The following is a 13,218-nucleotide window of genomic DNA, read 5'->3' as shown; positions in this document are numbered from 1 at the left end:
AAAAGGATCGGCGACTGAAGAGCAGGGCACGCGAGCGGCTGTCTTCAGGCCCGATGCTCGCGAAACACGGGAACACGTCGGTGCCCCTTCTACGCGTCCTTCCTTTCCTCTTCGCCTTCTCGATGCTCCGTTACTCCTTCCGTTTACGTTCGCTGCCTTATCGAATCGTTCGGACAAATATGTTTGCTCGAGTGATATCGAGTCATACTGCGGAGATTATAATTAATTATCGATCAATCCTTGGGTTGGGTTGCCCTGGACTTTGACAGGTGAAATCGGAATAAACACGAGTCTACACTTGACAGTCGTGTTTGGGTTTCCGACGTCTATGTATGATTCATGTTGCTCTGAACTCCTCAACTGAGTATCTGATTAACACTGAAATTGGAAATTGATGACAGTTTTGCGTCTATAGTTTTGCTCTATTGTTTCTGAGTAGCCTTCTATTCGAAAAAGGATGTTATCTTGTTTGCTGTTTCGATGGCTCCGTTACTTCTACTCTTGATGTTTCTTCACTAGTGTGTAGTCAGATGTCCATCTCACCCACAGGTTTATATAAATGGTACTTAAATATTCGTACATTTTTTCACTTCAAAACGTACTTTAAAGTGGTTTCCATTTATTAAAATTTTAGCAGCATCTGTGGTCTCCCATCGCTGTCATTAAATTTGCATAATTAATACCACATTAGAGTAACGAAATGAGTTACTGGTTTCACAACAGTTCTGTCTACCGTTACTCTTCCAGCCGTTGTATTTTCCTCTACTTCTTCTATGCATTTTCCATAACTGTACATCTTCACTGCACCGGTTCTGTGTAAAGAGAAGTCAAGCGATAACAAGATAATGACTCGTGAGAATCTTCTACTTCAAATGTTAAATTAGTCAAAACTTATGTTGCATTATTATTAAGTATTTTGTTATTGTCGCATGACGTGTACCTAATTGACAATTTTGCACTTTAACTCGACAAGAACATCTATCATTTTTCAGATACTGAAGTCAGATAGCTTAGAGATATTCAGAATATCAAGTTTGGTTATTATAATAAAGACTTGAAAGTACCTAAATGAAACAATATGCCTTATTTCGAATTACAACTATAAGGCGTCCATGATCTCTAAACTTGATTTTTTAATTTAGTTCCAGCTGGCTGGCCTCAGAAAAGTTCTACTACCTTACTTATTTTGTAATATTACTATAAAAACAATTTCTGAACATTTTAGAATATAGATAAATTTATGTGGAAATTTTTTAAGTGTTACGTGTTAACTATATTTAAGAAAAAAATCTGCAATACTTTCTCTAAAGTTGTATTGTCCATTGATTTCTCCATTAGTTTCCCACATAAAGGTTAATTATGTATCTTGAAACATCTCAGATTCTGTAAACCCCATTTGCCTTAAACAGGTTAAAATGTAATAGTATGATCCGTAGCATGGAATACTTAATGCAAGGTGGTTACGTTAATGTCTTCGCCAGGAATGTTTTAAATTATGGTTTACATGACTATCTCTTACTACTCTGAGCTTCAAGTGTAAAGTTATCATCAAACTGCGTTTACACCTCATAATATAGTGATTTATCAATGGTATTCGCTACGATATGGTCGCATATTATTAGATTGTGACTATGACAATTTTCATTGAGCAGTTCCTTGTCCAATTCCACAAACTGAGTACCCCTTCTAGGTTCACGAAAAGTTTTCGCAATTTGAAGCATCGATGCGTTTCGGTATATCGTCCGTCGTAACAGATTTCTCATAGATATTTTACCATTCATTTGCCCTTTTTTCTCTGTAGTTGTAAAAGCAGAGAGCGCGTATTAGCGGAAGTGTGGAACGGTGAGTTCGATAAGCGAGATAACGTTCCTACGATTCAGCGACACAGTCGAATATGTACGTGAAAGTGACGACGTATGATAAACAATTACTGGTCTACTTCATTGTACATATAATAATGCATCGCTGTTAGAATTCTTTTTAATGTGTTATCACTCGGTTAATTTTTACGTAATTTGTATTTTACTTCACATTCTCAGCTTTTTTATATTTTTATTTTTTAACTACCAACTGCTTGACAGAAGAAAATTACCTTAGTTTGATAAAATAGGAAGGTTTAAGTTTGAAATTGGAATTGAACGTAAAATTGAATGTATTTCAGAGGAGGTTCTCTTCAGTCTTTTCATCTTCAATTGCTCTTGAAATGGCAAGTGCAAAAGAAAATAGAGTAGTGGATTCAGTAAGAACTTTTTATTTAAATATAGCAGTGTATATATATATATTAAGCCTTGACATCTTTGATTATTTATTCACAAGAAAAGGTCATTTTAAGAACACCAATCGACAATTAGATATTTTGCATATCACTACTATCATTTAGAGTCTCATATACTTACATAGACACAGTGTCTAGCACATTTGAAATGATTTCCCTGACTTCATTCCGAACACTTGATGTCCCCTCATTTTGTCATCATATTTACCTTAATGAATAGGACACGTCTCTATTAAGGCTTTGAAAACACTCAAGGAAACTTAATTATTACTTGTCTTTGGCGAATACCTTAGTCATCGGCAATCAGCAGAAACTTCTGCATGCGTCGTGTCTCTAGCGTGTAATAAACTGGGCATAATAAGAGACATTAATTGCATAAACCTCGGGAAGAAAGTGCTTGGGACTAGTCTCCATCAATGTACTTCATTCTTTAGATGAAGTACTACATAACCAACGTTTATTTCTTCACATTCGAACTGTTAAAATCATATATGTGGAACGGCGCTAGAGATTTCCAACTGGAGTGTTCCCTTGCTATAGACCTACGCAGCTCAGTGAGGAGTTTACAATGAAGGGCTCATTGTTTACACACTGTCAAATTCAGAATTCTAATTTTAAACAAATTCCTAAAGATAGAAAGTTATAAACAAGAAGTGATGAATCCCTCGGTGGACGTGACGTCTTTGTTCAAAGAGGGGACACACGCAAAAACGCGAGAGTAGTAAAAGAAATATCCTCAAAGAAGTATCTTCAAGAACAAGCTAGAGACACCAGAAATATATAAATGATTGGGAAGGACACACCGTAAACGATTTAGAGAACAAATGAAATAACACATACTCTTACTTATCTACTTTTACATGTAAATAAAGTACACAGCCATTAGCTCGGATAGAACCGACCCAGGTCTCACCACGAGGAGGTTGCTGTGTGGGAGACCCACAGGGAGATAGATGGAAACAAAGTTCCATCGATCTCCCTTTACAAAAATCTTAAACTAACAAGCCAAAGACATGAATGGAAGCCAAGTTCCATTCATAACTTTAGCTTGGACCTTAAAGTAGAGAAGTGCCAAGTAATCATAGAGTGGAGATTGGGAATATTTAGAGTCTACCGCGTAAGGCAACCATGAAATAGACAATCGGTGGTGCGAGTTCTTCCACCTTGAAGACGGGTACTAGGAGAAGGCGACTGGCACCTCACAGCACAATCAGTTGCCTGATTGAACTGTGGGGTTTCCACCTTCAAGTGTGTCATACCACACACCATCGAGTGTCCACATCGTCTCTCGCTAGTACAAACCCCCAAGGGAAGAAGAACAAGCTCCATCGACCGCCGATTCCACAGTTGGACATTTGCTTCTACTAAGAGAAGCAGATGACCTCCTCACAGAAGGTGAGGAGGAAGTAGCCGAGCAAAGAGAGTTAAGAAATGACAACTTGGCAGTGTTACAAATATTTTACAATAGAATCTTAAAAGTAGGGTCTTAAAAATATTCTGCGCGATTGCGACTTATATACTAGAAGCGGTGAATCCCTCGGCGGATGCGATGTCTTCATTCACACGATCAACAAAGAGTAAAGACAGAACTTTACGAACCAAAAGTGCTGAATCCCTCGGCGGATGACTTGTCTTCCGTAGTCTTAAGGATACGATCTTAAGTTAAAATCTTACAATCTATGGTTTGAACTAGTAAGCCAAAGACATGGATGGAAATCAAGTTCCATCCACACCTTCAGCTTGGGTCTTATAGTAGAGATGTGCCAAGTAATCATTGAGTAGAGATTGGGAATATTTAGAATCTACCGCGTAAGGCAACCATGAAATAGACAATCGGTGGTGCGAGTTCTTCCACCTTGAAGACGGGTACTAGGAGAAGGCGACTGGCACCTCACAGCACAATCAGTTGCCTGATTGAACTGTGGGGTTTCCACCTTCAAGTGTGTCATACCACACACCATCGAGTGTCCACATCGTCTCTCGCTAGTACAAACCCCCAAGGGAAGAAGAGCAAGCTCCATCGACCGCCGATTCCACAGTTGGACATTTGCTTCTACATAGAGAAGCAGATGACCTCCTCACAGAAGGTGAGGAGGAAGTAACCGAGCAAAAAGAGTTAAGAAATGACAACTTGGCAGTGTTACAGTGACTTTACAATACAAACTTAGAACTAGGGTCTTAAAAATATTCTACGCGATTGCGACTTATAAACTAGTAGCGTAGAATCCCTCGGCGGATGTGACGTCTTCGTTCTTCAATCTTCAAGTTAATATGGATGATTGGGGGAGCCTCCCCAAAAAAACCCCAACGATGGCACAGCCATTGGCACCGGACAGAACCGGCCCGGGTCTCACCACGAGGAGGTTGCTGTGCTGGAGACCCACAGGGAAATAGATGGAAACAAGTTTCCATCGATTTCCCTTTACAAAAATCTTAAACTAACAAGCCAAAGACCTGAATGGAAGCCAAGCTCCATGCATGCCTTTAGCTTCGAACTTAGAGTAGGAAATTGTCGAGTTATCATAAGGAAGGGTGTTGTTAAGTTAGACTCTACCGCTAATGCAACCGTGAAATAGACGAGCGATGGTGTGAGCACTACCACCTTGAAGGCCGGTAGGTCGGAGAGGCGCACGGCACTACATGATTCAGTCAATTGTCCATTGCTCCCTGCTGCCACATAGGAGCTACCGAAGTAGACCTAATTCCGACAGGCTGGTAAAGAGAATGTGCAAAAGGCGGAAACGTGTAGTTTCCACAGTCGAGTGTGTCTTTCCACACACCCTACTGTGTCCGTCGCGTCACTCCTAGTACAGACCCCCAAGAGGAGAACACACTCCACCGACCGACGATTCCACGGTTGGTCACATGCTTCTACCAAGAGAAGCAGAGGTGACTTCCTCACCAAAGATGAGGAACAAATTTCAAGAAAAGAAGTTAAGAAATGACAACTCGACAATTGCACAGTGATTTTACGCTAGAGAGGCAAAGACATGAATGGAAGCCAAGTTCCATTCACGCCTTTGCCTTGGATCTTAAAGTAGGAAAGTGCCAAGTAATCATTGAGAAGGGATTGGGAATATTTAGAGTCTACCGCGTAAGGCAACCATGAAATAGACAATCGGTGGTGCGAGTCCTTCCACCTTGAAGACGGGTACTAGGAGAAGGCGACTGGCACCTCACAGCACAATCAGTTGCCTGATTGAACTGTGGGGTTTCCACCTGCAAGTGTGTCATACCACACACCATTCGGTGTCCACATCGTCTCTCGCTAGTACAAACCCCCAAGGGAAGAAGAACAAGCTCCACCGACCGCCGATTCCACAGTTGGACATTTGCTTCTATTAAGAGAAGCAAAGATGACCTCCTCACAGAAGGTGAGGAGGAAGTAACCGAGCAAAGAGAGCTAAGAAATGACAACTTGGCAGTGTTACAGTGACTTTACAATACAAACTTAGAAGTAGGGTCTTAAAAATATTCTACGCGATTGCGACTTATAAACTAGTAGCGTAGAATCCCTCGGCGGATGTGACGTCTTCGTTCTTCAATCTTCAAGTTAATATGGATGATTGGGGGAGCCTCCCCAAAAAAACCCCAACGATGGCACAGCCATTGGCACCGGACAGAACCGGCCCGGGTCTCACCACGAGGAGGTTGCTGTGCTGGAGACCCATATAGAAATTACACAAATGAGAAAGGATTGATAGAACAATCCGTACTCCGAGTCAAGACAGAACATATTTAGACAGAAACCAAAACGGAACAACGTTGATTGAATTCTTCTTCGATGTTCACCTGAACCCTGAAATGTGAAAAATTAAAAGTACAAAATGAAATCCCTCGGGGGTACGACGTTTCGTTCGATGATTGATCTTCATGTGAATGAAATAGGAATGATAATTATATCCAGCGATGAAATTAACAGGAGAATATAGAGACATGCAGCAAAGAGAGAAGGGACGAATAATAGAAGGATATCAATGATTGCAAAGACACGAGGGTATCGAGAGATCAAGAGGCAGAAACAAATGATTGAAGAAGCCACCATAAGAGCAATTAAGCAACCACAGATGTTCTAGAGATCGCAGAAATTAATACACACTCCTACCCAATTATTCTTATATCTAATACAAGATGCACAGCCATTGGCACGGACAGAGCCGCCCCAGGTCTCACCACGAGGAGGTTGCTGTGTGGGAGACCCACAGGGAGATAGATGGAAACAAAGTTCCATCGATCTGCCTTTACAAAAATCTTAAACTAACAAGCCAAAGACATGAATGGAAGCTAGGTTCCATGCATACCTTTAGCTTCGACCTTAGAGTAGGAAATTGTCGAGTTATCATTAGGAAGGGTTTGGTTAAGTTAGACTCTACCGCTAATGCAACCGTGAAATAGACGAGCGATGGTGTGAGCACTACCACCTTGAAGGCCGGTAGGTCGGAGAGGCGCACGGCACTACATGATTCAGTCAATTGTCCATTGCTCCCTGCTGCCACATAGGAGCTACCGAAGTAGACCTAATTCCGACAGGCTGGTAAAGAGAATGTGCAAAAGGCGGAAACGTGTAGTTTCCACAGTCGAGTGTGTCTTTCCACACACCCTACTGTGTCCGTCGCGTCACTCCTAGTACAGACCCCCAAGAGGAGAACACACTCCACCGACCGACGATTCCACGGTTGGTCACATGCTTCTACCAAGAGAAGCAGAGGTGACTTCCTCACCAAAGATGAGGAACAAATTTCAAGAAAAGAAGTTAAGAAATGACAACTCGACAATTGTACAGTGATTTTACGCTAGAGAGGCAAAGACATGGATGGAAGCCAAGTTCCATTCACGCCTCTGCCTTGGATCTTAAAGTAGAGAAGTGCCAAGTAATCATAGAGTGGAGATTGGGAATATTTAGAGTCTACCGCGTAAGGCAACCATGAAATAGACAATCGGTGGTGCGAGTTCTTCCACCTTGAAGACGGGTACTAGGAGAAGGCGACTGGCACCTCACAGCACAATCAGTTGCCTGATTGAACTGTGGGGTTTCCACCTTCAAGTGTGTCATACCACACACCATTCGGTGTCCACATCGTCTCTCGCTAGTACAAACCCCCAAGGGAAGAAGAGCAAGCTCCATCGACCGCCGATTCCACAGTTGGACATTTGCTTCTACATAGAGAAGCAGATGACCTCCTCACAGAAGGTGAGGAGGAAGTGACCGAGCAAAAAGAGTTAAGAAATGACAACTTGGCAGTGTTACAAAGATTTTACAATAGAATCTTAAACGTAGGGTCTTAAATATATTCTAAGAGATTGAGCCTTACAAACTAGGAGCGATAAATCCCTCGGTGGCTGTGATGCCTTCGTTCTTCGATCTTCAAGTAAGGAGTAAAACGAGAACCAGCGATGAAAGGAGAGCGTATGAAGTGGAATACAATTAAACACTGGGACAGCCGCCACAAGTACAAGAATAAGATGAAAGATAAAGAAAAACGTATGAATAGATGGTGGGCCACTCCAAGTACAAGAGAAAAATCATGTATCTTAAAAAAATCTTAAAAGTAGAACCTTATATAAATTCTTAGAATTAGACACTTATGAGCTAGAAGCGGTGAATCCCTCGGCGGGTGCAAAATCTTCGTTCTTCAGTCTTCAAGTTAAGAATAAAGAAAGAAATAGTGAAGAAAGAATATGTAGAGTAACATGTCGATGATTGGGGGAGCCTCCCCAAGAATACCCCAACGATGGCACAGCCATTGGCCCGGACAGAACCGGCCCGGGTCTCACCACGGGGAGGTTGCTGTGCTGGAGACCCATATAGAAATTACAGAAATGAGAAAGGATTGACAGAACAGTTCATAAATATGTTCTCCAATTAAAGGAGAACATATTTAAACAGAAAACAGAATTGAACGACGTTGGTATTTGTGCGGTAGAACCACAGGGAGATAGATGGAATCAAAGTTCCATCGATCTCCTTTTACAGTAATTTAAAAATCCAAAATTATAACTAATAAGGCAAAGAAATGATTGAAAGACAAGTATAAGAAGTATGAATAGTAATTGGATTCTATTGAACCCAAAATTTAACGGTAATGAAGAGATAAAGCAGAAAATTTAGCCCAGGAGTGGGCGGGATACACACAAAAAGGGAAAAGGGAGGCAAGAGTAGAATAAAATTTTAAAATTGAGCAAAAACTTACCAGTTGTACAAGATGACCACTGGTCATCAGTCAACTGACCACTGGTCATCGGCCAACTGACCACTGCCCAGTGGTCAGCGATGTCCAAGGGTCCAGGGTAGTCCGAGGTCCAGGGCCCAGGAGTCCCCTGAGGTCCCCAGGGAGGTCCTCACCCGCCGGAGGACCCGCGACGAGTGAGACACTCGTGCTCCTGCAGCTGTATTTATACTGTCCCGAGGAAGATGAGAAACCAATCAGAAAAGTTCTTCCGTTGGTTAGAATTTCGACATTGATCTAATGAACAATATTTGGCGAGAAATTGATATTTTGCATAAAATAATCATCTTCGCAACAATTTCTGCTATACATATTGTTAATAACAATCACACACAATCTGCACTTGTGCTGATTATGAACATTTATAACTTTTATTTAACGAATATGGAAATTATTAACTTTTCGTACATTATTCTTCGTTCAATTAGTCTCGCGATTCAGTGATTGGTTTCCGTTCTTCCGATCATTCACTCTGGCTTTTACGGAGGGCGCGGATTGTCCTGGTTGTCCTATCCTTGTCCAGACGTAGCTCCGTGAATTATTCTGACCTTCCCTGGGTTACCTTGGACCACTCTGGCTAGTGAACAGCTTGATCGTAGCTCAAACGTCTTTGACTTACTAATTTAAGTTTTAAACTTTAAGATTTTTCTGAAGAAAGATCAACAGAACTTTAATTCCATCTATCACCCTGTGGATCCCCATGGGACCTGTACTATCTACTCTTAAAGTTTTTAATCATTTTGCTTTACTACCTTTACTAAGCGATTTGTATTTATCGCTAAAATTGATTACCCGCCTATTTGTTGATATCAGTGCTGAAAACACAATGTAGTTCGTCAAGTCGTCGCTCAAGAATTGCAGAGGACGCTCTGAAACTAGTGATTTTTCAAGAAGTCGGTATTTCAGAATGTGAAACGCGAAAGTTCATAAGCTGTCCACTCTATCCTGTGAACTCTTGTGTACTATAAGGAATCTGATTTATCCTAGGACCTCGTTGAGTCGTTGATGTCTGAAACATGTATGTTTCAAGTATCACATGCGTTCCATATTGATTTTGTCCTTACTCTTTCGTTGTATACCTCTCTGCTCATGTAGATGGAGCAACATGTTCCATAAAACGCTGCCTCTCTTACAGAAATCTATCTTATCAATTTTCGGAAGAGTTAAAATAGACATATATTTCCAAGTCTTTCAAAGTATTAAAATTATTAAAAATTCAGTGCATTTACATTTGTGGATGCATGTGATTGTTTCAGTTTCAAATGGTGTTCTGCTACCCTAAATTATAACATTCTATTTTCATTACCTTTGCATCCAATAATAATTAACAAGAAATAGTATTTCATAGAAATTATATATAGTCATAAAGATTTTTTAAAATATGAATAGTAATAAACTGAGGATTGCACCTACTTTAACATTTATTTTATCTTTGAATTTCTGAAAGTGTTTTAAACAGAAAGTACTTGAAAACGTTTATACTCATGTAAACAAAAGAAAACTTGATTACAGCCTGCGTGTGTATAGTTTGCGCAAATGGATTGTATTTATTACATTTTAGGGTGAATATTCATTTTCTGTAGAGATTATGACATGTACAATACTATACGACATTATTAGAGTTGTTTTTCATTTTCCAGTAGATAATTGTAAGTGCGCAGATCTCGTATGGCTAAATACATTGACAGTGATGTTCAGGTAGCCAAACAGACGGACAATTGAAATCCATTATGTTTTATCGAATTTGTTGATCGTGGTCACGAAAGTGACAGGTTGATTCGACAATAATTGTCAAGGGTGGATGAGCATTTGTGATATTTTCTCGCAATGCTGTTGACATGTAAAAAGCGTCTAGTGCAGTGGTCTCTATTGTCTTATACGTACGTGTATTTTTAATTATTGTTTCAGTAGTATTGCAGTCGTAATTTTTAAAATTTTGAGAGGTTAATGTTAGATTATATAATCAAGGAACAAAAACAAGTATCGAAAGTATCGAAGGATACAGAAAGTGTTCTGTCTTGTTTCTATGGTTTTTTATTTACTTTTGAATATATTCATGTGAGATCAGATATCGTACAGACTTCTTCCGTGCGTTGAGTTAAAAAATCAAATTTCTTTTTATTTAAAATTGTTCCATATTCCAACAGGTTATGGGCCCAGAATTCATTCTATAATAATTAAGTGTATCGCGTGTTAATTAGTTTAGTTTTTTTTTAATCAATTAAGTGTAAAATACTTTAAACTGCGTGACGATGGAGATGTCCAAAGACAGGAGAAACATTCAGCAATTCAGTGGTACGAAATACAACGCGTGGAAGCATAGAGTTCGTAATTTATTATATGAGCTCGATGTGTTAAAAGTTCTTGACGAGCAACCACCAGTTCCTGTCACCGCAGTATGGTCGAAGGCGGAACGCATTGCCAAATGCACTGTTGTGCAATATTTATCTGATACGCATTTGAAGTATGACACTCCGGGAAGTACAGCAAAATCAATAATATTAAGTTTAGATTCAGTGTATGAGAGTCAAAGTACGGCTACGGAATTATCCATTAGGAAAAAGCTCTTAAGATTGAAAATGAAAAGTGACAGTTCGTTGAAAGATCATTTCGAAGTGTTTGACGATTTAGTCACAGATTTATCAGCTGCGGGTGTGACTGTGCGGGAAAACGAAACTATTTCAATTTTGTTATCTAGTTTGCCCGAAGTATATGATACGGTGTCAACTGTCATTGAGACGATGATGACAGAAGCGAGAATTACACTTGACATAGTTAAAAAGAGACTGTTGGATCATGAAACGAAAATTAAAAGTGAAAATTTGGATACCAGCGCGAAAGTACTCCAAGCTGAAGTGGAAAATCAAAGACCACATAATTTTGGAAGTACACGCTTTAAAAGAGGAAGTAATAGAAGAGGTAACATTAGAAGAGGAAATACATTCAAGCCGAATAGACAATCTTTTACCGGAAAATGTCATCAGTGTGGAAGAACAGGACACAAGATTAAAGAGTGTTATTACTATAAGAAGAGGCTCCAATATAGAGCAGAACAAAGAAACAAAAATCAAAATATACATACAATTCAGACGACGCAAGCTGTTACAAGCGACAACGTGTCGGGATATGCCTTTATGACCGGAGACTACCAGGTCATGAAAACCGGAAAATTAACATTTATCCTGGATTCTGGAGCATCGGATCATATAGTCAAAGAAGATAATGTATTTTCAAATATGACCATACTTGATCCACCCATCAGGATTTCGATAGCGAAAAATGGAGAATATATAATTGCATCGAAGAAGGGGCAGATACCTGTGACCACCAATATGGGAATTGAAGGCGTTTTGGAGGACGTATTGTACTGCCCGGACGTGCCGTACAACTTACTATCTGTTAGAAAATTGCAGCAAAAAGGAATGAGTATAACTTTCAATGAGAGGGGCGTCGAAATAATCAAAAACGGTAAAATGATGATGATTGGTAAGCCTTCAAATAATTTAATATTTATAGATTTTGATGTCATCGAAAAAGGAGTAAATTCACTTAATTCTTATATTTCTAATAAGATAGTTAATAATTATGAATTATGGCATAGGCGCTTAGGGCATATAGGAAAGGCAAAATTTTTACAGTTGAAGAATAAGCAGATGGTGGAGGATGTGACGTATCTTGAAAAAGTAATTCCAGACGATAATATATGTGAAGCTTGTATTAAAGGAAAACAAACACAATTGCCATTTAAAAAGGCAAAAGATAAAAGTCACATTAGGCAGCCATTGTTTATTGTTCACACAGACGTTTGTGGGCCGATCACTCCTTCTACAATTAATGATAAAAAGTATTTTATAACTTTCATAGATGAATTTACGCATTATTGTGTGACGTATTTACTTGAAAATAAATCAGATGTTTTTACAATCTTTAAGGATTACGTTGCTAAAAGTGAAGCACGTTTTAATTTAAAGATTGTCAATATATACTGTGATAATGGCAAGGAATATTTATCTAATGAGATGAAAAATTATTGTATACAAAAGGGTATAAGCTATCACTTAACGGTTCCGCGAACTCCTCAGTTAAATGGTGTTGCAGAACGCATGAATAGAACTATAACTGAAAAAGCACGTGCAATGATAAACGGTGCAGGTTTAGGAAAAGAGTTCTGGGGAGAAGCAGTTTTAACTGCTACATATTTAATTAATTTAACCCCATCGAAAGCTCTTAATGTTAATAAAACCCCATTTGAATTGTGGCATAATAAAAGGCCCAAATTGAAGTATTTAAAAGTGTTTGGTTCCACAGTGTATGTGCATGATAAAGTTAGGAAATCGAAATTTGACGAAAAGTCTTATAAATGTATATTGGTAGGGTTTACACCAAATGGATACAAAGTGTGGAACGTAGAAAATGGGAAATTTGAGATAGTAAGAGATGTAATAGTTGATGAAATTAATTACTTAGAATCTCGGCCGGTAATAAAGGGAATAGGTTTAAAACGTGGTTTATGTGAAACTGATGCATCTCGTGAAGTGCCGAAATCAGTAGATATACAGTGTGAAGTAAATAAATCTGATAATCAAAAATCAGATGTGTTAAAAAGAAAAAAATCTGATAACAATAAATCAGATATGATAGAGCCGAGAATTAAAGTAATGGTAGATCAAGAGAAAAGTAAATCTGTAACTAAAACAGATGTAACAGGAGTATCGG

Source organism: Calliopsis andreniformis, chromosome 5 (assembly GCF_051401765.1).
Source record: "Calliopsis andreniformis isolate RMS-2024a chromosome 5, iyCalAndr_principal, whole genome shotgun sequence".
Taxonomy (NCBI): Eukaryota; Metazoa; Arthropoda; class Insecta; order Hymenoptera; family Andrenidae; genus Calliopsis; species Calliopsis andreniformis.
Note: the sequence above shows the minus strand (reverse complement) of the source record.